The sequence below is a fragment of the Chinchilla lanigera genome, unplaced genomic scaffold (assembly GCF_000276665.1).
Source record: "Chinchilla lanigera isolate Chin_1 unplaced genomic scaffold, ChiLan1.0 scaffold00040, whole genome shotgun sequence".
NCBI lineage: Eukaryota > Metazoa > Chordata > Mammalia > Rodentia > Chinchillidae > Chinchilla > Chinchilla lanigera.
In genome coordinates, this window is record NW_004955441.1 from 17429078 (window position 1) to 17455425 (window position 26348).

Consider the following 26348-nt stretch of genomic DNA (forward strand, 5'->3'; position numbering starts at 1 on the left):
TTGAAACCTGGAGGAAGCTCCTATGACTCCGCAGGACTTACTTTCTGCATGACTGTAAAACCAGCATCATGCTGATGACTCTAAGGCCTATTGTCAGTGTAAGCAGTAGCCAAGCCCCCATAAAGCATGGATGCAGCAGCCTCTTCATGCCTGGATGGCTGAGCACGGTAAAATGAATACGGTGGAACCAAATCCATACGAGTTCCCTCTTCAGCAGAAATATCAGGGATTCTTTTCTCAAGGAGAGTTTTACACTTTTGCATCCTTGAGCCTGTGATGGCTGGGTGCTTGCTGATGTCTCAGATGCTTTAAAGGCATATTTCATCTTGTGCTTGTACAAAATATTTATTTTCATTTTAATGAAGTTAATCTCTTTTGCAGCCACATTTTCTTTGTCCCTAAGTTTGCCCTTGTTTCCTTCTGGCCAAGATTTAAGTTTTTCAATTTTTTCTCTGTGTTTCCCCACTGATTCTCATGATAAATCTGGCTAAATTAGCCAACTGTATTTATGCCACAGCCTGAATGTTAGACTGCCTTGAAATGTCCTCTGCCAGGTTAATCAGTCTACTGTCCTTAATCTCACTCTCCTATAAAGTCTCAGGACATGGCAAATGTAGAATACTTTACCAGAATGTAACAGACATGCCCACAATTCCAAATGCTAATGAAATTCTCATTTGCAACTGAGATTTCCTGAGCCTGAGCTTTACTGTCTGCACTCCTATTAGCTTTCTAATATTCTGAAGTATGACCAGAATCACCCATCAGGCACTGCTTACAGCATTCTATGGTTTCTCTAGCCCAAATGTCTCCTACAAACCAGTTCCAAAAGTTTCTAAGTCAAAGCAGTGAGTCCACTTTTCCAGTCCCATTTTTTATACTAGCTTTCCTATCTTTGAAACACTGCCAACCACCACAAATGTAAGGAGGAAAATTTTAATTTAGCCCATTTTGGGCATATTCAGTCCATGGTTAGCTGGCTCCAAGGCAGAAATATCATGGTTGAATGATGTGGCTGAGCAAAGCTGTTTGGCTAGAGAGCAGAAGAAGGGAACCGTGCCAGAGACAGGGGGTGAGGGTCATATATAGTACTTAAGGCTACACCTCCCTGACCCACCCAGTCACATCAAGGAGGCTTTTCTTAATCCAGTGAAACTGACATATCAGAATTAATGGTCACATCACCTTCTCATAAATGCTAGGTAAGATCTATCTAGAATTATGTTGGTGGATGAAATTTGTCCTTGAGATTGGTAATTATAATTTACACTTCTCATGATTCCGCCAATATGTCTAATGAGGGGCTGGATTCACTGCAAAAATGCATAAATCCACACTCAGATATAGAAATGGACACCGTTCCTTTAGTTATTATTTCTCAAGTTTGCTATTTATTTTTTATGCTTTACAAATTTGGTCTTCCTAAATTATTTTGGTGTGGCTTGGTTCATGTGACAATCTCCTGTCCTTTTACTGCTTTATAGTCCCCTCCATTTCAGATACATTCCTGCTACTTCTCACACTTATGTTTATGACAAATCATGCATTAACTTGTGATTTGTGTACACTCCTGTGCTTGTAGAAAACAAAAGCAAAAACGTAGCTAAAATAGAAATTTTCGAGATGGCTGTTGAATCTCAAATATACGTTTTCAGAGACAGACCTGGCAAATGACCTCCTGTACCTCATTAAACATTATGAAATCTGTTTCCTCAGCTGGATTATCAAGAGATTGAAATTAAAAACTTTCAAATATTTGATCAGTTGTATTAGTTTTTATGATTATTAAGGATCCTCTGAGCTCAATGCTGACAAGCCTGGTTATTAGGCTTTGATTCTCTAGAACATGCAGAAGGCAGCAAGTACCAAACACAACATGCACCTGTCAGCTGATACGGGAAGGCACACAGGACTCTTCCTGGAGGCAGGGTGGTGCGCTGTGTTGTGGCTCTTGAACAATTGGATCCTTCAGTGTAGTCACCTGTGCAAGCACAGGAGCAGACATTTCCAAACATATCCTGTGTATTTACCTGCTTAGTTTAATTCCAGATGAAAAGGGCCCATTGTTCTGTTTTCAGATTCATGAAGGAATAACACAGAGAAGAAATTTTATTTTTACCTTTCAAATAAAAACCCCTGTAGCGTGTCCCTTTTGCTTACCTGGCCAATTAATAATAATGTTTTGAAAAATTAAGATGAACATTTCAAATCACGTTCGAATTTTTGAAAGAGTTTATTCATTCTTTGATTTATTTCTTCGTTAACAATTATGATACACTTGCTTTCTACCTGGATTCTGTGTCTACTGTTTTACTAAAAACCCCCTTCTGAGTTCATCAGTTACCAAACCAGTGTCTTATGACAGTCTCCATCCTCGTACATCTGAGTCTCGTGGCACTGTGGGCTGTCTCTTCTTTTTCCTCTGTCAAGTTTCTGTGAAAATATATATATATATTTTTTTCAATTATCTGGGAATTGAACTCAGGACCTTGTGCTTGCCAGGCAGCTGCTTGTGTCACCGAGCTATATCCACAGCCCCAAAAATATGTTTTTTCATAATTACTCCTATTCTACCAATAAATCTTTAATATTTCTTCCTTCTACCCTATAAATTAAAGTGTTCCTCAGATTTTTAATTTCATTTTGCCATCTGTGCTGCAGACAAACGAGTTTCCATTTTCTTGTTATGACCAGTGTCATGTTCCTTCTCCATTCTGCTAATGTCCTTTCTGCTAACTATAACTTATTATCACTGCATTAAAGAATTTATTGTGTTGAAAAAGAACTCTTGACTTCAAAAGGACCACTCTTCTAGCAACAAAGCCTGAGGCTCCACTGTCTGCTTTGGCAGCCAGATCTACTCTTCGGAGAAGAATTTCTAACTCGACATTTCAAAAATGTCTATCTCCACATTTAATGCATAAGATAAAATTTTGCAGAATATTTTATATGCTTGAGTTTTGGTTTTGTAGTCCTAATTATGATCTGTAAAATAACATAGCACAGGATATATTGTAATACAAAAATGCACTGGATGGATAAGAAGAGGTAGAATCAAGAAAATGACCAAATTATTTGCTTTTAGACTATTAGGCCTTTGAAAACATACTTCTATGTGCTGGACTGAAATGGTTTTGTACTTCAGTTCTTGTCTTGTGCTAGAATTATGAGCCAGAAGTATCTAACAAAGCTTACTAGCTGCTTTTTCTATGTTCTTTACAAGTCAGTAGTGTGTATGACTCACTCTCAAAATGTTGCTGTTCCCAGTCATGGTGATGTACAGGATGAAAGATGACTTGAGTCCATGCCCAGCTCTAACCTCTGAGATGCCCGTGTGGGACTGCTTCCCTAAGACGCCTCAGTGTGGGAGCCTCACAGGAACAGCTACTGTGGCTGTTTACTGACAGAACCAGGAAGCAAAGGCAATGGACGAGTGAGGGCTATCTGTGCAGGAATAGAGGAAGGGAGACCCAGAAGAGAATGGATTGTAAAGTACACATTCTCTTATCGTGCCTTTATGAGGCATGATACATAGAGGACATTCATATAGAGGACAAGGAACGGAGGAGAAAGGACAGGGTCGTCTGCTCAGAGCTAACCTAAGTAATTGGTCAGAGCACAGGGTGGACAAGGCTGAGAGCGTACATTCCTTAAGGAAGTGTTTGCTCCTCCTTGGACTGTTGCCCTGTAGGCTACCTTTCCATCTTTAACCACGTATTCCGGGAGGCCTGGGGTGCGGCTCCAAATGTAGTTTATCTCTGCACATCCATGTCACTCATACCTGCGGCCAACACTGCCACACCAAAACATTTTCATTAACTTAATTTCAAGTACAATAGGTTCTGTGTTTTAACTTTATTTAAATGAGATCCATGCGTGTAAATTCTGTATTGTCTCACTAGTGTGAGAAACTGAATGAGTAAATAAGGTCCAAAATGTAAATAGATGTTGTGAACTGGGAAGAAACTGTTCAAAAGAAAAGATAAATTGTGATGGGGGGAAGAGGAATGGGAAAAAGGGGAAAAGAAAAAATACATTTATACACAAGATAGTTAAGACAGTTATACACCTAGTTTCTCTTAGTTCGTTGAAAGGAAAGGTTTATGATAATATTATTTGGACAAGACATCATTCCTATATTCTGCAATTTGGACAGCTACTAAGAAGACAACAACATTCAATGTATTAATTATTGTAACTCTCCTACCAACTTGTTTTGACATTCTGTTTTATTTTAATTTTTTTCTCTTTAGAGTGAAAAAAAAATTAAAAAAAGAATATTCACTGTATCAGCTCTTTCACAGTGCTCAAAATCCTCATAAAGGCATGGTAAGAGTATATGTACTTTACAGTCTAGCTGCTCTGAGTATATCCATTCTCTTCTGGGTCTCCCTCAGAGTAAAGAAGGACAGGGATAAATCTATCTTCTGTGGGTTCTTGGGTTTTTTCAGTAAAGAGAGTCAAAGTATCTGGCACAGGACATTTAAATTCAGCAACCTTCTCATTGCGAAGTGTTCCCCAGCAGTAAATTAGACAATTAGCAGAATCATTATCTATTTCAAACCAAAAGAATAATTTCATTTAGTATCAAAAACGAGCTAGTAGCTGTGTGGTATGCAAGGGCTCAAGAAACTAAGGTTGCTCATTCTGAAGAGCCCACTGATTTGTTTCTCCAATGGAAGGCCCTTGGGTGGGCAAGAAGAAGTTTCCATTCCCTGAGATAAGAGAAGTGAACACACTGGAATTACTCCCTCACTTAATAAGAGGTTTGTGGTGGATTGACAACTGGTGGTCAACTTATAACACCCAGCTGAACTGAGCCAGCCTGGTGTAGGGTATGGGAGGCACACCTGAGGATTGTTTCCAGTAGCATAAGAGGCAGAACTGGAGAGGAAGACATTTAGAAGCTCTTGGGAGCTCCTGGATCTGTTGGTTTTCCTGGGGCTGCGGTTGGTTCTCTTGGAGGAGCTTGTCATTCTGGCTTTCCTGATGAACTCAGCTGTTCTCATCATTGGAGGAGCTCAGGACCTCACTGGGAATGGCTGAGGTTCATTTAGGGGGAGCTCTGTTCCTTGCTTTGAGCATAGTTCCCTGGCTCTGGAAGGGAAGATGGTGCACTGCTCAGTCTCCTGGAGAAGCTTATCGTGTTGGCTTTTCTGATGGGAAGCCAGAAGTTCTCATTATCAGAGGAGCTTGGGACCTCACTGTTGCTGAGGATGGCTTTGATACTTTTTAGGGGACCTCTGTTTCTTACTTTGTGCATTGCTTCCTGGCTCCAGTCCAGATCCCTCAACCTGCTAGCATAGAGTCTTCATCCTGCTGGCACAGACTTTCTAGCTTCCACCACTAACCTTTGGGCCTTCGAACACAAATCCATGAAACAGTCCTACATGAGACATTTTTGTGGGCTCCTGGCCACCAGTTGGACTCATGGGAGACACTGTTATGAGCTCTAGTTCTTCAGCTGGACTCATGCAGGTGGGATCCAGGCTTTTAGCTGGATTCTTTGGTCTTTAGTGTGCAGACAAATTTCCTGCAATCTTTTTGTATATGACTCTTTGGCTGACTATTATAAAACAATCTTATAGTTAAGTTTCCTGTATTGTATTGTTTTCCCTTGAAAAACTCCAAACTACTATAAAGTGCATGAAATTTGAAGCTAGTTCTCCTCAAAACCTGTTTCCCACTACTTTATAGTACTTTAATTGTTTGGTTCATGTTTGAAGAGAGTGAGTTTCTAATATATTCTGCACTCACAGCAATATCTAGCTCTGCTCGTTGCTGACATCATGATCACAGAAGCCCTTTGCTGATCTTTAATCAGACGTTCTATTGAGAAATGGATGAGTAACGTTAAAGTCATGACACACAGAGCAGATAACAGAACCTCTTTGATCCTGCCCCACAGGATGGCTGGCAGGATGCCGTAGCCCACGTGAAAGCAATTAGGAAAACATTAAACATGTGACAGGTGTTCAAAAACATGACTTAGATCTGAAGTTTCGATCCTCTTTTTATATCTTTTCTCCTCAGTGTAAGTTAAAGAAAATATGCTTTCTCTATCACATGTAGCTCTGAGGCCGTGGAGGAGAACAAGAATGTGCGCTGTGTGACTTAGTAATTACACATCTGCTTCCTTCCTTGTTCCACCCGTACCCATGGGCCAGTAATTCTGGGTGTTATTATTACTGTAAACTTAAATAAGGATAAAGAAATTAGCGCTGTTTCTAGTGTGTACTAAATTCTCAACAGTTGGTAGTTCTTATTATTAGAATGGTACATTATTATTATTATTAATTATGCTGTTTTACAGAAACGGTCCCCACACTTCTATTACTCTGACATGGATCATGTTCCAAGAAAATAATTTAGAAATTAACTTGAAGTCACAAATGAGTAATTCCATTTTTGTTTTAAAATGGGCATACATTTGCAAAGTCATGCTTTCTGAATAATAATTTTGAAAGAAATTATGCAATATGTTTGTCCTGTGTATTCCTAATTTGTGTTTTTTAGTTGTCTAAATGTTTTGTTATCTGGTTTTCCCTTCTTGAAGTGTAAGGAACAAAGGGAAGTTAAGAAGCAGCAGCTCTGTCTGGATAATGAAAACTAAAAGATTGATCTTGTCCTAAAATAATTTGTGAAATTGTATCACATTTAACATAACATATTTCTCTAGTACAAAAGTATTAGAGTTAGTCAAATCACCTTAAATAATACTAGTTTTTGGAATTTGAAAAAAGAAGTCATTTAGAAACTTGATTTTTCACATGGATTTGTAAAGACTTTGGATACATGTAGCTGCTTTACCTGTATAGCTATAATTTCAAGAAAGACTGCAAATGAACTCCAAAGATCATTTGATACTAGGATATTCTTGACCTACTATGCACACTATTTCAATGTGGTGAGGGCCATCAATTACCCTAAAACTTAGTGACTTTAGTGCAAACACCATTTATGCACTCTGGATTCCACGGATTAACTATTTAGCTCAGCCTCGAGTGAGATGTCTCGTGTTTCAGTGACAGGGCTTACCGGGACACCATGGTCTAAGCACTGACAAGGTGACTAGTTGTACCATGTGCTTCCCCAAGCCAGCCTGAGTCTTCCCCCAGTGGCAGCTGTGAGAGGGACAGCAGCAGTTGTAAGGGTATTCAAGTTCTGAACAAAGAACCCACGTAGCATCACTTCCATCATGTTCTTCCAGCTAATGCAAAGGACAGGTCACCCTAAATCCAAGGAGTGAGACAGCCACTCTAGAGAAGGGAGTGAAATTCAAAGTGACAAAATTATTGCCAAGGTCTTTGCAAGTACTCCACACATATGAGTGTCGTGTGTGAAACATGTGATTGGATTTATGCTTGCTCCAAGAAGTGCATAGAGCATGGTCAGTTCTGGTTGGAGAAGGTGAACATTTTCATGAGGACAAGGTAGTGTGGTTTAACAATTTATATAATTTGTAAGGCATAAGAAATCATCTTTCCTAAAAATTTTTCTGGCATCTATTAGACATTCAACTAATAATTATTGAATAAATAAGTAGACCAATTTTCCTATAAAACAATCTAGATTGCTATCTTCAACTATGGATAATATGTAATACTTTCTGAAATGTTTCAGGGCCAGGGATATAGCTCAGTAGCACAAGTGCCTGCCTGGAAAGTACAAGGTCCTGCGTTTGATTCCGGGTCCAAAAAAAAAATACCAAAAACAAAAAACAAAATAAATAAATAAATGTTATAAAAATAAAAAACAAAATAAATGTTTCTATATATATGTATTCAGCTTTATCATGTTTCTTTCTAATTTATATTGATTTATAACAAATATAATTTTATTAAGTATAAAATTTTTTTCAGTCATCATCCTGGTCTCTTACTTTATATCATGTATGTGAGTACCTGTAGTCCAGAATCTCTTCTTCATCTTCTATAAAATTCACTCACACTTTGTAGTTCTCTCTTTTTTCTAGTGATGACTTTACTTCATAATGCTTAGGATTCAACTAAAGATACTTGCATTAATACATTTCTCTTAGATTAACTCTTATATCCTTTTGTTTTGCTTTTGCAGGGGAGGGTCTTTTGCCTGCATGATCTTCTTTGCAGTATAAGACTGAGATATTTATATCTAGCATCTCCCAGTGTGTGAGGGAGAGGCTGCTGAGTTCAAGATCACCAATCAAGGAACTGAGTTCAAGCCAGCAGGAGACACATGGAGTGTTCAATTCATGTTAGATTCAGGTTCCAGCTTCACAACCAGAAACCAACCTGAACTTCAGTGTATCTACAGTATAGCCTTGCTGGGTTAATCCACTACCCTGACATAAAGCTACATCTGACTTGCTCTCTGGGATTAATGATTCCAGATATTAATCATTAATCACATGGATCACATGGATCTGGACTTTGTCTGCCCACTTTATCTACCGGTGACAGCAGACAGACAGGCTTGAAGTGGACATTCTTTTTCCTTTGTCCTTCAGCCTTGCTTCTAATCTCTTCCTCTATTTCTCTATTTTCCCACAATGCCCTTTAAATTTTCTCCCCTGAGGGTAAAATCACCGTACTGAGGGCTTATTTAATGTATACAATTTCCTGATTTGTTTTAGATCGTGTTATACAGCGATAAATCTTAATTCATATGGTTAAAGGTGGTAAACTATTACCACAGTTTGTCAATTTCTCTGCTGTGTTTGATGCTATTGTTATTGCTGATTGTACTATTTTAGCTAAGGTGATATAATTGCTTTAATCAGTTGTTCTTCCTGGTAATCCAAGACTGAGATTGTCTAAGGGTCATAAACAATAAACAATAATATAGGCCAGTGCCAAAGAAACAGGGGCCAAGGAGGCAGCAACTTCTCCCCAATAAGTTAAAGGATCTTGAGGTAGAATCTCGTAAAAGACTCAAAATCTAAATCCAGTTACACCTGGAAGACCCCTCTGAAAAATAATCATTTCCTAAGTGTTCTAAATACTAGCATTAAAGCTACTCACCATAGGTAATTTACAAGTATAAGGCCAGTAATTAAACATAAAAAAAAAATTTAAAAAGCCTGAGAAGACACTTAAAGTGCAACTTGAGACTTCCAGCTGAACAGAGGCAAGCAGGGCAAAGAGGTGGACAGACCCTTAGCCAGCCTTATCAGTGTTTCTCTGGCATAAGAGACTAAAACCTTAAATAAGCACAAAAATGTATAATAGATATTGGGAACTGGAGACAAAATATTCCAGTGAGAAGGAGGAAAGAGATGGGGAGAGGAAAAGAAAAGGAGAGATAAGGATAAAAAAGAGAAAAGAAGGACAAATGAAAACAAAACTCTTGTAAATGAGGAGGGGAAGGGAAGTTAAAAGAAGGGGAAGGGAATGGAAAAGAAACAGGCAAGATACGTCATGGACAGGTACAAATTCCCTGTGATGAATGTTACCATTATTTATTTTGAAAATGTACCAATAAAATACTCAGGACTCTGTAAAAAAGATCTTTATTATAAACTTAGTGTTAGTGATGTACCATGTTAAGAGTTTTTTTTTTATGTCTAGCAGTATTTGCTTTATGAAGATAAGTGCTCTAGTACTTCACAAATGTGTAGGATATTCTCTAGTAATTTGTGGAGTGCTGGTTTCATGTTCATTAATCTCTGGACTTTTCCCTTTTCATGTAATGTCTCATTTCTCCATCTACTCTGAAAGAAACATTGTCCCACAAGTTAATCTTGGTTGGATGTGGTTTGATTTTAGGGCTTGAAATTCTTCTGATTTATCTGGCTTTAAAACTTGTGTTGAGAGATCTGCTGTAATTCTAATGGGTTCACCTTTACATGTGACTTTTACCTTTTTTTCTGACAGCTTTTCAAATTGAATTTTCAGTGGGATGTCTGGCATCTTAATTATAACCTTTTTTGGGGTAGCTTCTATTTTCATCAGCATTGGTTGGTGTTCTTTAAGCCTCACTTACTCGTATGTTAAACTCTTTCCTCATACTTGCAAAGTTTTCTATTATGATTTCTGTAAAAAATTTATTATTCCATATGTGCTGTCTTCTACCCTCTCTCTAATTCCAATCAGCCTTCAGGTGGTCTTCTTAGTGTCATCTAGTAGCTGCTGGATGAATTTTTGTTATTCTTTTATACTTTTAAATCTTCTCTCAGTAATTTGTTGTAATTTAGCATCTGTCCTAAGTTTCAGAAATGCTGCTGTCTTTACACTGATCATTTCTGAAATTTATGAATTCTATACAATTTTTATATCTGGTATTTCAATCTGATACCTTTTCTTGGATTCTGTATCTTTGGTAAATTTGACATTTGTGCTTTGAAACGTTTTTGTCAGCACTTCCAATTTTTTGTTTCCCCTAAAATTGCAGTGAAAACTTTGTGTGATAATTCTCTAAGCCTTTGTTTCATGTCCTCTTTAAATGTCCTCATTTCTTGTCCATTCATCATGTTTCTTTAACTCTGCTTCAATTTCTCAAACTCTGCTACTTGGGGAAACAATTTGGGAGTACTGCTTCCCTTTCAATTTCATTGAAGAGTTCGAGAAGCAGTAGCATAAGGTCTTTTCTAAATTTCTTGCAGAATTTAGCAGTGAATCCATCCGGCCCTGGGCTTTTCTTTGTTGGTAAGTTCTTCATTACATCTTCAATTTCACTGACTGATGTTGGTTGATTTAGAATTTGTATATCCTCTTGATTCAACTTTGGTTATAACAGCATCAACAGATCTGGTCATACATCACTTATATGTGATAAAGCTTGCATTTACTATTTCACTCTTTATTAGTACTCTTTGAAGCCTATATTCGATTGATATTAGCATGTATTCTGTGATGTAGAAGGAGGTGTAGAGGGAAGAGATGGCGGTATGGGTGGAAGAGGAGTAGGGGATGTAGTAGGTAAGAGAAATAATAGTGGGTAAAAAATTAGATACGGAGTCAGTCTCTACGGAAATCTCTTGTTTAGATTGAAGGATTAGTGAGGGTTCTTAGATCTTTGACGGGGTAAGGACAGGACATAGGAGGAGGTGTACTTTTGGATTGCCAAAAGCTATGAGGTTGTTGGAATCTCTTGATCAATATCTCTTGATATTGTGCATGTGTAAAGTGTAAATGAGGCAAGAGAAGATGGGAGAAAGTAAAATAAGGAAGGGCAAGAGAAACAGAAGAGGACGGAAGGTTAATACAAGCAAAGATAGGAGTGACAGATAGTGCAAGTATGATGAATAAAAAACTTGGGAAGAATTTAAAAAGTGAGAGAAACATGTAAAAATGAGAAAATAGTATCAGTATGGAAGCTGGAACTGAAGAAACGAGATAGGGAGCTGCGAAGAGAAAATAAAGCCAATTAAATTAAAGCCAAAAACAATAAAGCAAACAAAAACAAAACAAAATGCAAACCAAGAAATATCTGCTCAGAACTCATACTAAATACTCAAGCAAGAGAATGTTCACGTGACTCACATGCGACCAATATGCCAGACAGCCTGACCACACAACTACCCTCTTACCTTAGTTGTGGTCTGACTGCAGGAAGCTACACCACTTTTATCTCTTATGCTCAAAACCCAAATAATCTTAGTCTCAAGACCTCTTCCTTCCAGCTCCCGGGCAGGCAGACTCTGACACTGTCCGTGGGCGTGGCTTAGAGCCTGCCCCTCCCCTTGGCATGGTGGTGGCCTCTAAGGCTCACTTACAGGTGAGCACCACGGTGCTGGTTGCTGCAGGTGGTGGTCCAGGGAATCACCTTCACACTCAAGTGTGGGACCGTGAAAGTTGCCAGGCAGTTCTCTCTTGGGTGGGGGTGGGGGTTTGCAGAGTCTGTAGGTACTAGCGTGCGCCTGTGGAATCTGAAGGCGTCAGAGTTTGTAGGAGTGGTGGTGGGACCGGATGATACACGCAGGCGGACCCAGGAGGCCAGTCTCGGCCACGCTCTTTCCTGTGTTCTCTCAGGCTCTGGGAGGAGGGTGGGGGCTGGGGCGGTGCAGACCAGCTGGGGTGGCTTCACGCCTCCTCTTCAATGATCCAGGTGTTAGGTTTGATCTGCTTGTATCATCCTTTTGATTAATTTTCTGATTCAAGATGAAAGACCTTCCCCTCCTACACAGTACCCATCGGGCTCAGTGAGTCCTCTCCGGTAACCTCTCCTGCAAGTCCTTTGCTCTTCAGCCTGTGGGAGTCTGTAGAACTCTTCACAGAAATTGTAGATCAACAATAGTGTTTTTCAGAAAGTATCATTCAATATGTATCTACATATCCATGGTGCAGAGGTAGTATGGAATATGTCCATGTTAGACTCTTCCGTTACACAATTATTCAAAAGTTGCAAATATATATTTAAAATTAGTGATAATAAAAATGAGAAATAGATAAAGGATGCAGAGTTCAGAGTTTCTTTGGTGCAGTGACGTTGGCCCTCTGATCTTTTTGTATATTTGCCTCTTGGAGTTTTTTTAAAGCTTGTAGAAATAAGGGATTTAGTAATTATTTTTGCACTTCTGGATTATTACTTTTTGAAAATGGAACTATTTTCTAGTCGGGTTCTGTTGTTCTAGGGCTCCCCTAGATGCAATTAAGCAACTGCAAAAAATACATATAAAATACAAATTAATCTTGAAAAGCAGAAGCACTGAAGGCTACTAAATCTTCCTTTTAGTCCAACAATCTGCATTTATTTTTCTAGTCCACAGCATTTTTAAAAAATGTATGTTTCTTGCTGACAAAATAAATATTTATAATGCATAAACCTTCCACATGCGTTATTTCTGTGTGTGTGGTTGTGTATGTTTGAGAGGGAAAGAGAGGGAAAGAGAGAGAGAGAGAGAAAGAGAGACAGACAGACAGACAGACAAACAGACAGACATGTTATTGTCCTGCTTCCTCCCTCAAACGTTTTCTTTACACCCAAGAGGCACTGGGACATGGAGATACCACAAATAGATTTAGCTGGAAACCATTCAATAACTATATCTTCGCTCAACTTGATTTTTTCTTCCTGGGAATCATTATAAAGTATGTTATAGCCTCTGCTGCTGTACTGTTTCTCTGTCACATACTGTCCTGAAACAAACTTTTACTGTTGCCCAATTTACAGAGTTTGTGAAATTAGGATGTCAATAATTCTAACCTCTCATTTCACATCTGAATGCAAGAGACATAGGGATGTCATGCAGGTGTAGGTCCTGAGAGCCTTTATGCTACTGATAAATATTTTTGTAGGACATAATGTCATTGTCCACAACTACTGCTTGTCACGACTGAAAGAAACAAATCTGCCTGGTCAGAGGAAAAACTAAGCAGCTGCAAGTCAGCAGTCCTGGGGATGGTGCCCTGGGGCAAATGTATTTCATGGCCAAAAGAACGAGGAGACTACACCTGGTCTTTGGCGGCTACATCCCAAAACAAGGGTGGGAAAAACTTAAACAAGTGTGCCTAATTCTTTCTCTCAAATTTGTGGAAAAGATAAATTGCTTTGGCAGAGGAAAACCTATCTGAAGGGGGAGAAATATTCACAGGGTGACTCTAATCGTGGTCTCTGGACAAAGGCAGGTGGTAAGCACTTCCAAACATTCTTCATTTGCAATTTTGGTGGAATGACGCCTAACTGAGAGGTTTGTGTGAGTAAGGTGGTGTTTTAAAAAGGTTATCATATGCTAAGAGACAGCATTCTCTTTGTCTTAAACCTTTGCTTTATTAATATTTTACACTGATTTCTACTTACTTATAGTCATTTCTCTACTAGATTTTCACGTACATTCCAACCATCAGATAGTAAATTTGACTTTATGGATAATTGTTTTCCATTGATTATCACTTTAAATGTTTAGGATTGTGGATTTATGTTTTTTATTAGTTAATTTTGTTGGTACATTTTAGTGTACATAATGGTCACATTCACCGTGGGGAATTTGTACCTGTGCAGGATGTACCTGAACTGTTCTTTTTCCCCATTTCCCTGTGCTCTCTTTAAAGCCATTTCCCCTCCTTATCCACAAAGATTTATCTCCATTTTTTCCTTCTCTTCTCATTTTATGTTTCCCCTTCTTTTCTTTTCTCTCCTTTCCTTTCTTTTCTCCTTCCCCCTCCTTAGTTCCTCATCTCTCTCCCTAGTTCTTCTTCCCACTTGAGCATTTTCTTTTTATTTGATAATATCTAGTATACATTTTGGTTCTTTTTTTTTTTTATATTTTGGTTCTTATTTACACTTTTATTTTCTTACACCAGACTAGTGCAATATTTGCACATGTGTGTTAGATTTATTGCATTTAAAAGTGTGGTCTCAAGGTGCATCCGTTTACCTTGTTTCTCACAAAGTAGTACTCAATTGTATAAAAAAATCTTGTTTAGCCGTTCGTCAACTGATGGGCATTTGTCCTGTTTCCAAACTGTTTTAGCTACTATAAACTTCTGCTATAAACATGAGTGTGCACATATTGCTGCGGTATGATGTTTTTAATTCTTTAAGAAAGATGCCAAAAAGACAAATAGCTGGGTAGAATGGAACATCTAGTCCTAGTTTTTTGAGGAATCTCTATACTGATTTTCGCAGTGTGTGCACCAGTCTACACTCCCACCAACAGTGGAAAAGGGCTCCTATTTCCCCACAGCCCCTCCAGCATTTGTTACTGGTTGACTTCTCGATAATTGCCATTCCTCCTGGAGTGAGATGGAATGTCAGTGTTATTTTAATTTGCATCTCTTGAATGATCAGTGACGTTGAAAATTTTTCCATATGTTTATTTTCCATTTCTACTTCTTCATCTGGGAAGTGTCTATTCACTTCAGATACCCATTTTTGGACTGGGTCTTTAAATTTGGGGGATATCATTTTTTTGAGTTTTTTATATATTCTGGATATTAGCCCTTTGTCTGAGGAACAGTTGAGAAAAAATTTTCCCCACTCTGTGGGTTGTCTTTTCACTCTGGGTGGTTTCTTTTGCTATACAAAAGCTTTTAAATCAGACAAAATCCCACTTGTTGGTTATGCATAACATTTCCCATGTGATCAAAGTTTTGTTCAAAAAATCTTTGCTTACACTTGTCTTCAGAAGTTCTACCTATTCTTTCTTCCAGTAGGTTTAGTGTTTCTGTTTTAATACTTATATCTTTAATCCATTTAGATTTTAATTTAGTGCATGTTGAGAGACATGGGTCTGGTTTTAGTGTTTGGCATGTGGAAAGCCAGTTTTCCCAGCACCATTTATTAAAGAGGGTATCTTTCTTTGAATGAAGGTGCTCAGCCCCATTGTTGAAGATAAGATGACTGCATCTGTTTGGAGTTATTTTCGCATTTTATAATCTGTTCTATAGACCTTTTAGTCTATTTTTTTGGCAGTACCATGGTTTTTCTTTGTTTGTTTGTTTATTTGTTTTTTAAATCCCAGTAGCTTTGCAGTGTAATTCCAAGTCAAGGATTGTGATGCCTCCTGCTATGCATTTGTTTCCCAGAACTGTTTTTGCTACTGTAGGTCTCTCCTGGTTCCAAATGAATTTTAGGATTGTTTTCTCTAATTCTTTGAGGTATGTTATTGGTACATAATTTTGATTGAGATTACATAAAATCTGTATGACAATTTGGGAGAGTGGACATTTTTACTATGTTGGTTCTTCCTACTGAAGAGCAGGGGATATCTTTCCATTTTCTGATATACTCTTCAATCTCCATTTTCAAAGTACTGTAGTTTTCCATGTAAACATCTCTTACTTCCTTTGGTTGATTGGTTCTGTCTTAGTTACTTTTCTCTCATTGCTGGGACAAAATACCCAATGCCCAAAATTAAGGAAGGAAAGATGTATTTAGCTCACAGTTTGTGGAGGTTTCACTCCACACTCCGCTGGCTCCAAGGCAGAGTGGTACATGGCAAATGACAATAACAGCAAAAGGGGGAGGGGTGGCAGCAAGCAGTCTCTTTCCCTCCCTTACACTGTATGCAGCTTTCCCCCACCCAGGGGGCATGTAGCACTCACAGAGTCTCCATGCCTTCTTCTTGCACAGGCTCAGGATGAATAGAAAGTAAGGACTCTGGCCCCCTCTGAGTCACTTAGTTAACCTTCTAAACTTCTCAAGTTGACACAATGAACAATATCTTAGAGCAGGAAGAGCATGTCCTTTTCACCCCAGGATGTAGAATTGCTGAGTTACTTAGCAAGCTGCTAGACTCAAGTTGATACAATGTATCAACCATAACAGTTTCCTAAGTATTTCATTTGTTTGATGCTATTATGAAAGTTGTAGTTTCCTCAATTTAAATACTTGTGTATTTTGATCTCAACAAATTAAACATGTTTATAAAAATGGAAATGTTCTAGTACTTTGCAAAAATTCTCATTGATCTTTAATATTTGTAATTGTCCTCTGATATTTAATGTGTTCTTGTCTTCATATTTAATCATAGCATTTGTTTTAGTTACTTTTCTCTCATTGCTGAGACAAAATACCCAACGCCCAAATTAAGGAAAGAGAGGTTTATTTAGGTCACAGTTTGTAGAAGTGTAAGCCCATAATCAGCAGGCTCCAAAGCAGGGTGGCATGGCACAGGGCAACAGTTCATGGCAGTGGAAGACAGCAAAAGCAACAAGAGCCGAAGAAGAGGAGCAAGCCTCTTTTCCTCCCTTATATTGTATGCAGGCTACCCACTTAGGGTGGAGTAGCAGCACACCCCAGTAGCAGAACTAAACAATGAGCCAGTCACAAACTCTAGATTCAGCCACCTCCAAGAAACCCACCCCACATGACTACATGAGGCTTTTGGGGATATTCAGACACAAATCAAAACATTTTACCCCAGCCCCCTAAAGGCTCATGTACACTCCTTTATGCAAAAGGAACTTTGTCCATCTCTAAGAGTTGCCTAAGTCCTAACAGTTTCAGCATTGGTGAAAATCCCAAGATCCAAGACTCCTCTGAGATATACAGCAAACTCTTAGCTGTGAGACCCTGTATGAATTTAAAGTTAAACCCTTCCAACATTCAATGTGACAAGATAAACATTTCCATTCCAAACGTTACAAACAGGAGGATACAAAGGAATGGGACAAAAACAAGTCCAAAATTCCACAGGGTAAACATTAAGTCCTGCAGTTCCATGTCCCACATCTGAGGCAATCTGTATCAAGTTGTGAGTGCTAAAGAGATTGGGTGGCTCAGCCCCTAAGGTACTTCTGGTGGTTTCTCTCTTGGGCTCACTCTGCTCCCACTTTGCAGGTTTCCTCAGGTGATCCACATTTTTGGTTGCTCTAAACTTCCGGGTTCTTCACTGCACCTTTGTCTTCACCCTCACAGCTTCCTTCACTGCCCCCTCAGGGGTACACTTCCTGGCCTCTCAGGCCTTCTGAAATCTAAGTGGAAGCCTTCTTAACCCCACAACTCTTGCAATCTGCATGTGCCTCAAATCAGCACAACATGGATGATGCCAAGGTCTGCTGTCCACTGAGCAGTAGCAGGGCTTCCCTCTCAATGTGAGGCACCTAGAAACAATCTTAGTTACAGGGCTTTAATACCCTTTATATAATATTCAGGACCTGTGGGTCTGAAGCAATGGAACTCGGGGTAAGCACTTGCTCTGCACTGCCACTGTTACCTCTGTTCTCACTCAGTCCTCATCCACTCCCTCGTAGAAAAGGGAAGGGGAAGGATCTGTGGTGGAATCATGTCACAAGGAGCAGGAAAGCCATCACAGTTTAAGGTGTCTAAGCCCTGTAGAAGGAGATCATGACCTGGATATTTAGAACTACATGTTTCCCACTTCCAGCAGCTATTTTTAATAACTGTAGTTTAAAACTATTTTAATAACTGTCAGTTTTAATAACTAACAGTAATTGACAGGGAACTTCGTGATATTTATTTATAATAAGTGTCTGCTCCTATCAAGTTTATCCACGTTATTAAAGTGAACTTTCACATCTCCTTTGGCTCGAACAACTCCACTGCTTCATTTATTAAAGAAATATGGCATCATGTTCTTTACAGTAGTAGTAAAAATATTAACACTTCTCTTGAATGAGTGCGGCATTTTATTGTAAAATCAGATTGTATTTCTTTTGGTTTGGTTGCTCTCTAACTACTCATTACATCAGGTCAGGTGGCCTTGCTGAAACAAATAGTTTGCAGAAGACGAAGAGCATATTCCCAGACTAAGCACGTAGTCCAGGCAGGTTATGGGGGTCAGACATTTCTGAGCTCGTTCTTTTGCAGCTTCTTTGCAGAGACTGCTGCATGGCGGCCAAGGTGGACTCAGTTCTGAAATGCTCCGCTAACCCGCCTGGAAGCGCATGTTTGTCTTCCCAGACACCACAGCGCTCTGTGAGGTAAAGCCTGTCTTCCTGCAGTGGAGAATGTTTCCCCCAGGTGAACCCTGCAGCAGGCAGCGCCAAGGTGGCAATGTGGCAAGCCAGGACAATGGGCAGACTCATGTCCAGAGGAAATGGACCACCCTGTGAGTCCCTTGGGGTCTGGGGATGTCACCTACAGCACTGCCCAGCACATCTCTGGACTCACAGGAGCTACAGAGGTGAGAGGCTGGGACTGGCTACTAACGTATCAGCATCCTGGGACTATGGAGTGTAGGATTTGGCATAGCAAAAAAACTTGGGTACCACAGTGGCTGAATTTCCCACTCTCTAGCTGAGAAAATGAAGCTAAAATTTAGGACTTGGCTTGCCAATTTTCTCACTAGTTAATGGGAGAAGGAAGGTGAGGATCCATTATCGAAAAGCTGAAACAACTTGAAGTTTATCAACAGTATGGATAAGTAATATTATATTAATGAATCCAACTGCGTTCAGGGGAATATGACCAATTGATTTAAGTGTGGGTTTCATAAACTGGAAATGAAAATGGAGAGATGGACCCCCACTTGTACCTAAATTGGAGGCAGTTCTCTTGAAAAACTGGAGAGCTACACAAGAAACTTTCAAGCATGATGTCAGGCAGCTTATCTTCCTGGGCCTCAGTTTACCATCCATAACAGAAGAGGTTATGCTGCTTGGTGTGAAATAACTAAGAAATGGTAGCATTTAGAATTTCATATAAACTTAGACATACACTAACACTTTATTCTCTTTAGTCTCCTCTAACTTCTACTTGGTCAGGAAGGAAAACATCATGCCCATCCAATTCATCTTTTCCCAAAACACAGTGCTTGCTACTGTGTTTGATGCCCAGAACAGGCATTCAGATGATTTCAACCTTTTTCTATCCCCCAGTTGTTTCGGGGTTGTGGAGACAGTACCTGCGCTGTGGGCCGCAGTTTTCTTCTTTGAACTGCAAATGAAGTGCTTCCTGAAGTGAGATCTCCCCTACCCAACCCGCTCTAAGCTAGGCTCTGGGCTTTTCTCAGTGCTGAAATGCTCTGTCAGGACTGGTGCTGCTTCTCTTCCTTCCTGCCTAAGTCAAAAGAACATTGTTGATTCTTCATTCAGATCAGCAGGGTAATTTTCACACCTCAATTGCAAGCATCTCAGCGGTGTTAGATTCAAAGCTTTCTTCCCAGACACTCACCACATCCCTGTATACACAGATTTCTTGCCTGTGCTTCTTTATTCCTCTCTGAGAAATACTGTATTAGGAACATGATTAATTGTCACACTAAAGATGCTCGTATAGGCAAGCAGGATTGTGCCTATAGGATGAACTATCTTAGAGACCTAAAAACATCACCTTTTCATGCATGTCACTCAGAAGGATGAGAAGCCTGTGAGTTGAGGATTCTTTTTAAAAATATTCATCCGCATCTAACCTTCAACAAATAGTCTGCTATAAACCCCAGGAATATAGTGTCTTCGCAGCTTCACAGTGAAGCTTAGCTGACATTCACTGACTAAACGAGCCATCACTATTAAGGAGAAAGTAGCTTGAACTATAAGTTTGCTGTTGCAAGGCAAGAGTACTGCATTAGCCAGAGTCTACTAAGAAAAAGAGAGTCCCTCTGTGCCATGCAGAACAATGGAAAGGATTTACTATAGGGAATTACTTTGTGATGGTGTTAGGAGACCTGGAAGCACAGCACAGAAAGGCTGGGTAACCTAGGAATTAGAGCAAATCAGGCTCACTGGGGGGGTGGAGAGAATCAGTGCGGGCCAGAGCTCAGCGCTGGAATCACCTGGAAGGAACTGCACCTGGAAGAGCGAGGGCCACACAGAGGGAAGAAATTCTCTCTCATGCTCTTGCACTGCTGTCTTCATTGTATCTCCTGTTGGTAGACTTTATCCAGAAGCCGACTGTCAGACAGCCTGGAAATGTCAGTTTGCAGGACAAGCTATAGAGCAGGAGCAGAGACAATAGGTAGGAGGAAATAATAAACAGTGGGAAGAGCTGGAACCGCTGCTCCAGTATCTCCAGAGGCACATGGTTTTGTCCCATGCAAAGGTTGGCAACATATGCTTACAACTATAGAGAGGAACTTGTATTTATTTTATGATTAGCTTTGTCAGAAATGTGAACATTTTATTTCAGTTTATAAATTCTTATGTATTTCATTGTCTGACCTGATAATGATTTTATATTAGGTTTATGGTTTTTGTAAAAATTATCTGCTATCCAAAAAAATTTGCTTTCTTTTCTACTTTTCCTCAAAATTAAGAGCAGGGGGTGCTGGGGGTTTAGCTCAGCGGCAAAGCGCCTGCCTGGCAAGCGCAAGGTCCTGAGTTCGGTTCCCGGTACCAGAGAAAAACCAAAAAAAACAAAAAAAAAATTAAGAGCAGGGCATTCTTCTTCAAACATATAAAACAAAACTTAAGTATCTTCATTTAAAATTCTGAACAAAATCTTATTAAGGTAGAAACAAAAAAAAATTATGCTGCCAGGTGTTGCGGGTCATCTGTGTAATACCAGTGAGGGTGAGGCAAGAGAAACTTGAATCTGAGCACAGCCTGGGCAACTTAGGGGTTTAGTGAGACCTTGTCTCACAATAAAAACTGTAAAAGCGAAGGGCAGAGAGCTCAGTGAGAAGGCGCTCGTTTTACCACAGTAACAACAACAACGACAATCAAAAGCAGCATAGTACATGAGCTCTTCCTTCAGACCATATATTGAGTTCCTCTCTTCCCATCTTGTTCCCCAGCCACTTTTTTCTTTGAGCTATTTCTATCGCAGTTGGTTTTGCGCAGTGACAAGCGGGCAGCGCTTTGCCTCGGCAGTGGGTTTGTCCTTTCCGAACCTTCCGTAGTGCTCAGCCTGTGAGCCTGAAGTAGTCCTGACCACACCTGCGTGTACAACCTAAACAGAGGCAGGTACTTCTAGCACCGTGGACAAGCCAGGCAGAGGGGACGCAGGAGCTGCAAAGTAAACACGCTCATCTTCCACCCTGCAGAGAGTGCTGAGAAGGTCCTCACACCTCGGAAGGTTCCAGCAGGCCGAGGCGCACACTGCTGTCAACGGCAGCCAATCTGAAAATGCTTTCTGACGTTGGCTTTCCTCCTCTTCACGGGAGACGGTTCCCCAGATAAACTCAGGTCCTCTCAACTTGGACAATACAAGCTAGAACAAATGGAAAATGTAATTATTTTGTTACATATTCTGTTATATTTTATATATTTATTATGTCTACTTCCTTGACCAAAATTATCAAAAATCTCTGCAAAAGACACACATGTACCTTACACTTTTCATCAAATGTAAAGAACTTACCTATTATTTTGAAGCTATAAAGTAGTCAAGATAATTGATTTTTAGAAAAAGGAATTAATATATAGATGAATTAAATGACTTGCCCAAAATCTCCCATTCAGTGCCCATAAAATGGAGTACATTTTTAGACAATTAATTTAGGACTTGTTTTTATGTAGCCGTAACCGAGCTATCAACTACATACCTCCCCCCTTAGGTTAATTTTGATGGCACTTTATGTAGTGCAACTTTAAATGATGCCGTGGAACAGCCATGGCATTGTGAAGAGCTGGTGCAGAATACTAATTATCCTGAAGGGTAGCAACAACCAACAAGCCAATTTTACATTAATGAAGGTTATGCAGTGAAAAATGGGCTGTAAAGAAAGCAGCTAGCACTAGAATTTTCAATCCCGAAGACAGAGAATAGCCTTTAAGACAAAGTTGAGTAGGAAATGCCACTGCTTAGACTATTCATTATTTCACTCCTATCTATATGAAATATTGGTGTTGGAAGCAGTCACTCTCAATTGCTCAATTGTACACTAATGACCCTCCTAACAAGATCTCAGGGAGTTAGGCCTTGAGAATGAGATCTTGAGAACACGAATCCTGATCAAACAGACAGCCAAAAACATTGGTTTTCAGCTACCAGAAATATGTCACTAAGAGAATTTTGATTTGCTTAAAAATAAGAAAGTAAATTAACATGATAAATTCATAATATATATATACATTTATATATGTTACATAAGGTACCTTATAGGAGAGTTTTATTTATACCTCATACATATCCCTTGACTATGTTGATATTCTATTTTTTTTTTAAAGCCAGATTCATTAGATTGTATGACTCCATACATTTGATTTTGGTTTTGCATAATTACTGGAGACAGGACTATTTTGCAAGCACTGGACTTACTAATTGTAGTCTCATGGCAACTGCCTTTGATAAATCATTTTTCTATATGTGGCTCTGCAACCCTAAATATTTTACTGTTAAATCTTTACCCAAATGCAACACACATATAGTGGAAAACACCCTAATGCAAGCATGAGAAATCTGCAGCCTAAGCCTCACATATGGCCCCTGCCTGTCTTTGTCAATAAATTTTTATGAAAACATTGAAACCTGTGTATTGTCTCTGGATGTTTTTGCACTGTATTGGCACAAGTAATTGTGACCCAGGCCTTAGGGCTCACAAAATATTTACTACTGGCTTGTTTAAAGAAAATGTTTGCCAACCTCTGCTCAAATATTTTGACTTACACAAGAGATGTCTATCTAGGAAATATTCAGAGTTATTTTTCTTTACCTTACTGCACAATAAACACAGGGGAAGAGAGTCTGAAATCTTTAATCACTGTATGTGTTTGGCATATTGATTCAGTTCTTTTCGTGTAGTTATTGCTTGCGGTTTGTTATGTTTCATAGAGCAAATGCTTTTTGCATGAGTTTGAGATTAAAAGCTTTATGAATAGGCAGACTACGAGAGCATGGACAGTGGGTTGCCATCTTGTTTTATGGATTCCACTGAAAGTAAATATGCTGTCAAAGGAAGGACAAAAATTAAAGATGTGCACCAGTGTGAACAGATACAGTCTTGCAACATTTTCAGTGCGTTCTTAACACTGGTGGTTGGTGACTGCCGGTAGCTGCTGGGGCAATGTTCTTGGGGTAGTTTCATGAGCAGATAGATACAGATGCTGAAACACACAATTATGAGGATTCAAGTGGAGAATAGTTTTGTCTATGATCATGCTTTTGAAACAGCTTGCACATACACATGTATCGAAGTTATTGACCTGGTTCTGAATGAGTGTATTTTCCACCATGCCAGATAGTTCTGTCAATGGCCACAAGGAGTTAATTGTTCAGAACAGCCTAAGCTTTCTTTACTTCTCTTCCACAGTAGCCTCAGAATGAGATTTGGGCTTAATGATTATTTGTTTCAGCTTCCTCGTTGTATAGGTTACCAGTGTCCCGGAGAAGTCAAATGATTTGCTAAAGGTGACCTGGGTTACTGCTGTGGAATCTGGAGTCAGGACATTGATTGCCTCAGCTTCCAGTTCATATCTTTTTTGGCTTTGTTATATTGCATTCAACTGACTGATCATTGGGTGGATAATTTCATTTCATCTACTAATGTTGTTAAGCTAGAAATCATTTAGTTGCTTTAAGGAAATGTCTTTAAAATGTTTTGCAAAGAGTAATTATTTGTTACTTTATTAAAAAGAGATCCAAATGCTGTAGGATTTATTTTCACATTTGTAAAACAAACAATCATGGTTACATATTCTGTTGAGGGGACACTGAGAAGAACCCTGTTGGTTAAAACATTCTGTTGATTGTGTTTGTACTGGCGTCTGATTCTTATGGCTAATAATTAGCTTCTTCAAGACACGCATTCTTCTCCTCTTATATTCTCTTGTCCTCCTCCTCTTCTATCCCTGAGAAAAGTTGATGCAGAGGGTCACTGGTTCCTTATATAAATATATGCTCCCTGATTACATTGTGATAATATGGAGAGCAAAGGTTTGAGAGACAAGGAACATTAAATGGAAAGAAAAATGAGATGCATAGAGAAGATAAATTAGAAAAAACACTAAATGCAAACTGTCTATTCAAACCAAAAATAATAATTTTTGCTAGCCACATGTAGTTGTCGAATCAACGTCTTAGAATTCAAACTTTTCAAAGACAGGAAGTTTTCACTGTTATCTCATCCAGGACAATGGGGACAATCATTTTAGACAGTTAGCCTCGATGTTGAGCTGAAATTTGTCAGACCGTAGTTTGCTCAATTGGTAGTTATGTTCTCATCACTTGAGATGATTGTCAAGAGTATAAGAAGTGATCTGTCCATAGTGTGCTTCTTTTTCTATATGCCTCTATTTAAACATTTGTGGAGTTTTTTTTGGAATATGATACATCCTCCCCGTAGCTGCTTCTCATTCAAATTTGGGCTTTCCTAAAGGGTGGAGCTCAGAACAAATTCTCACTAGTTTTGCTAGAACTAATTCTTGAAATCCAAACTCAAGTATTCTCAAAGATGTCAATATGAGACAGTACATATTATTTTATTTTTATGTTTCATCTGTGAGAGCTGCAGTTACAGAAAACAGCACTGACTGAAAAGCCTTGTGCTCAGAAGGGGCATCGGTGTAATAATGAGGCCTCTGGGTGCTTTTAGAAAATCAAACCAAACATATTTCATAACTCTCAGGAGATCTAGAGAGACATAAACTTGAAGAGGTGCCAATTAAGGATTCAGAAAAGAATATTTAAGATTTTTCCCATTGGGGATAATATAGAACAGGAATTAGAGTCAAGAATACAAATTTTAAAAAACCTGCATAAGTCTCTAAACCTCAGGATACTTCCTAGGACTTGCCTTTCAACTTGCTAAATATGTGAGAGGTTATCAGTGAGCCAGTCTACACACAGGGACCAGGAGTCCTTTCAACACATCTTTTCCTGGCCAGAAAGGAAAAATCCCTAAGGGAAAATTCCAGTTTGCTGTTATTGTTTTATAATTATTGCATTACAGGTGACAAGTTCTTTCCCAGGGAAGACCATGGTCAGAACTCCAGCCAAGTCTCATTTCTGAGTAAAGTTCTTAATAATGTGTCTTTAAAAATTAACTTACTTGGAAAGAGTGCAAGTCAGCTCCATCTTCAGTCAGATATATGGCAGGGTACAGAATGAAATTTCAACGTGGGTGTGGTTCTCAGGAGTTTAAACAAGCGTGACTAGAGTTTAATAATTAGAAACTGAGATTAAGGCTCCATACCCTGCTGATGTGGAAATTAATTTTAAAAAGCTCGCCTACTCATTCTTAATGTAACTTCTAACCTTTCGGTGAGTATTATGTGTATCATTTTCAACTGAAGAAAAGCAGAAAATTGAGGCACTATAAGGAAAGAAAAGACTGAGGTTTTATCCATTTGTGCTCATTTAGGACATTTTTGGGCAGTAAGAACTGTTTTTTTTTTTCCCAGCCACGGAATACTGAGTCTCTGCCCTAAATTTCCCTCATGCAGGACTACGGAGTACTTCTCCATGGTCCCCTTTTTCCTCCTTTCACTCTCCTTCCTGTTGACTTCGTCTGTCCTCACATCCGCATCCTCCCTGGGTCTCAGGGTGCTCCTGTGACACTAATTTCAATGCTTCCATCCCATTTCTTATATTTTTTAATTTTAAAGGTAAAAGAATGAAAACATATTAACAAACACACATACACTTACAAAATAACACACAAACAATACAAGCAATACAGAATTTCAGACAAGGTGATAGGAAATTCACAATGGTGGTTGTATTACATATTGATATCTTCAGATTGGTTACTCAGATAAACAAATATAGGCATGTAAGACTGATCAAACAATTAAACATTAACTGTTCCTTTCCATAAAGGAAATAGTATCAATAGTATAACTATCTTAGTTATCCTGAGTATACGTGTACTTCTTTCCTTTCTTTCTTTCTTTCTTTCTTTCTTTCTTTCTTTCTTTCTTTCTTTCTTTCTTTCTTTCTTTTTCTTCTTTTTCTTTCTTTTTTTCTTTCTTTCTTCCTTTCTTTCTTTCTTCTTTTTCTTTCCTTCCTTTGTTTGTTTGTTTGCTTCTTTCTTTCTTTCTTTCTTTCTTTCTTTCTTTCTTCCTTCCTTCCTTCCTTCCTTCCTTCCTTTCTTCCTTTCTTTGTTTCCTCTTTGCCCTCATCCCAGTTTCCTTTTCATTTTTGCA